The sequence below is a fragment of the Austrofundulus limnaeus genome, unplaced genomic scaffold, assembly GCF_001266775.1.
Source record: "Austrofundulus limnaeus strain Quisiro unplaced genomic scaffold, Austrofundulus_limnaeus-1.0 Scaffold183, whole genome shotgun sequence".
Taxonomy (NCBI): Eukaryota; Metazoa; Chordata; class Actinopteri; order Cyprinodontiformes; family Rivulidae; genus Austrofundulus; species Austrofundulus limnaeus.
The window spans coordinates 389,623-393,265 of record NW_013952585.1 but is presented as its reverse complement, the minus strand read 5'-3'; the positions used below and the strand labels follow the sequence as shown (position 1 = coordinate 393,265).

General features: G+C 41.9%; 1 protein-coding gene across 2 annotated transcripts in view; it reads right to left on the bottom strand.

The window, feature by feature from the left end:
• arvcfb (ARVCF delta catenin family member b) overlaps nt 1-3,643 on the bottom strand; it is a 352,935-nt gene that overhangs the window by 243,162 nt on the left and 106,130 nt on the right. The window lies entirely within an intron of this gene.

Here is a 3,643-nt window from a genome sequence, read left to right as displayed (position 1 = left end):
CACACACACACACACACACACACACACACACACACACACACACACACACACACACACACACACACACGTTACCCTGAGAAAACTGCTCCAGAAGGAGTCGGCAAGACCAAAGTACGATTACGGTTTTCTGCACCTGCAGGAAGAATGAGGAAGAGGAGGAGGTGGAGGAAATGAGCCGAGACATAAGCGGTATTGATTGAACTGGTGCGTGTCCATCCTCATTCATAAACAAGGACAATCTGCCACATGTTTATGGAAGATGGGTGTCGGTGACAATAATCACCGCTGGCACGGAGTCCAGCAACACCTGTGAAACATTTCATTCATGAGGGCGTAATCACAAAAAAAAACAGGTAGATGAAAACAGCCGAAAACGAAGCAAAGGACCGAAGATTCAAACTTCACAGAAACATATCGACAGAACCTTGATGAGGCTATATTCCCCATTTGGACTTCTTTTCTACCTATGTGACAGTGTTTTACAAGAAATGTGATTACACTGAGACAAAGCCCTGTATTGATCAGAAATGAGGAGCTTCTTTGTGTTGCAAATGTCAGTGAAATAGTCCAGACTGAAGATAACRTGACATTCAGCTCTCGAATCCGTTCACCGGAGCTGAGTCACATGTCCGATGACAGAGATAAAGTTCAAAGACAGATTTTTACATGGATATTAGCTTTGATCTTTGTATTGTGCTTGCACAAATTACAGCAGCAATAGATATGCTTCCTGCTTTCAAAAACAAGCGCACAATAAACCATAAAATATGATATTATAATTAAATATCTTTGTGTCAGTAAATGAGGCTAATTTTCCATGACATGGAGGCAGTTGCACATAAATGCCCAGCTGGGTAAAAGGAATAAACAAAGAATTTTTGGAAAAACGATTAAACTTAAGAAAGACTGTCAAAGAAGATGTTGAAACGATCCACGTGGAGCGTCCTTATCAGAGCTGAAGCCCACAGTTAGAACGGCTCACTAGGGAGAGTCTCTTCAGCTGATTTGAAAAATCGGCAGCTGGGAGGGTTCACGAGAAACAAAACATAAATTAAGCTCACATCTTTGCTGAGAAGAACCGCAATCATGCCTGCTTAGACAGGAGGCCTCGTTCTAACCACTTTGATCAAAGTGCTGACAGTTAAGACTGAAACAGACTCCTCTGAGTGTGCAAATCCCAAATGTGTGCTGATATAAACAAAGAACTCCTAATTAACGTTAAGATTACAGGCGGCACACGGAGCGATGGAGGTTGCAGTTCTCCTTCAGTTGCTCAGCATCCATCAAGCAAGGTTGAATGTGGCGTTCAGAAGTTATGCAGGCGCTGCTGCCTGTTTTCYACTCTCCCACATTTTATTTCGGGGCATCCTCCAGGGCACAGCAGCACACGGACGACTCCAGCAAGTCAGATTACACATATAGATGTGCAGCCTGGTTCACACAGGTTTCTTTTCTCTGGGAGCTYTGTTTATGCTATGTTTGATCCCATTGAATGTTTTATTTATTTTTTWWTTTTTWAMMRKKKWWTYMMMMCMARRAARKYCYTTKGKTKKYYTGTTTGGTCCGGACCAAAAGCAGACTTTATTTTTTTCGTTTGGTGCKGTTTGTGCTTTTTTTGCRAGTGGACTAATCATTTAAAAATAAAGCCAYGCGGGTTACAATCATTGCTCCCATTGGGCAGAAATAACGGGGGCGGGACAGAGCTCAGACTCAAAAAGAAAGATGGTGTGGTTAAAACAATTGCAATACCATTTAGARTTTCAAGAGCATCTCATTCAAAGGCAGTTTTGTGATGATACATCTAATTTGGGGCTGGCGTCTGCAAATGCACGCAACAACCCAAAGGACAGGAGATGCTGTCTGTGCTCTGACCAACAACGGCACATTGTTTGTAGCACAGTGCTAGCGTTAGCAACATTAAAGGGCTTATTCTTACCTTGTCACTTAGCAATGGTGGCTCACGAAGTCCAAAAACAAGGTTCTGGCCAATCCTTAAAATGTCTTAAATTTAATTCATCATTCCAAAAATAAGGCCGTGATTACCCTTAAAATCTCTTAAATCAATCTTTCAGAGGCCTTAAAAACGTTAATAMATTGTAAGTAGGATGATTATAAGTTGTATCAAATATTACAATAATTGGTGACATTTATTTCTTTTTGTAATAATTTATTGAATGCTTCTTGCAGCTACTTGTTTTGTGTTGAAATAAACATTTAGGTAAAATTGTCGCTAACTGGGCTTTTTTTTCCATTTGTGTTTATTGTGAAGGTGGTCTTAAATTTCATTTGTGGCCTTTCAAGTGGCATTAAATAAGTCTTAAAAAGTCTTATATTTAATTTGTCTTATGATGAAGGAACCCTGAAAAAGGTGCATGTTTCCTGTAGTTGGTTCAGTTCGAGTATGGTCTGTGGTCATATTCAAACCCAGTAGTTYGACAGACTTTGTTCGATTTGGGAACAAAATTGAAAGATTTGTTCACAGTTTCATCTGGTGCAGTTTTCACTCASACTGTACTTTGTCAAACTGTGGCAATCAGTGTTTTTACCTGCTTTCTCCTGATTGGCCAGCAGCTGGATTGAGCTCACCTGCAGCAGGTTYCCTTGATGAGCTCCTTGAGATCATAAGGCAGCACTGAAGATGTGGTSTTTGCTGRAGCAACACATACACTATATTGCCAAAAGTATTTGCTCACCTGCCTTGACTCACATATGATCTTAAGTGACGTCTCATTCCTAATCCTTAGGATATGACGTTGGTCCACCCTTTGCAGCTAGAACAGCTTCAGCTCTTCTGAAGGCTGTCCACAAGGTTTAGGAGTGTTTCTGGGGATTTTTAACCATCCTTCCAGAAGCACATTTGTGAGGTCACATACTGATGTTGGACAGAAGGCCTGTCTCTCAGTTTTACTCTGATTCATTCCAAAGGTGTTCTGTCAGGTTGAGGTCAGGACTCTGTGCAGGCCAGTCAAGTTCATCCACACCAGACTCTGACATCCATGTCTTTATGGATCTTGCTTTGTGCACTGGTGCATAGTAGTTTGGATGGGTGAACAAATACTTTTGGCAATATAGTGTACCTTATGCTCACCTGAGTAATTACCTGTGGATCCTGTGCTGCCTAAGGAAACACTTACCTGTGGATACCTACTCACCTGCCTGTCTGCCTTATTTAAACGGAGAATACAAACCWGCACAGTCCTCTTGTCTACCAGCCGTCTCAGTTCAAAAATAAAGCCTCACCTACCTTCGTTGATCTGTGCCCTCTCCTCTGAGCCACCACTTTCTCTGGACTCTGTAAGAAAATCAACTTAYCCTTACAACAATCTGCTCACAACATACCTACCTGCAAACTACTCACYAGTCTCCTTCCTTTTCAGCCCTGAATCCTGATCCATCCTTCACTGTAAATAAAACTCAAAACTGTTGGGACTGCACCAGATTTCACATGATTGTATTCACACCTATGTAATGATTAGTACAACTACACTTCTTATAACTAGGGGTGTCCCGATACCGATACCAGTATCGGTATCGGGTCTGATACCAGCATCAAGTACTCATACTCGCCGGCCGATACTCTTAACCGATACCGCTTTTGTCCCCTCCTGTGCTGCGCTGCAGCACAAAGGGTAAACAACAATCC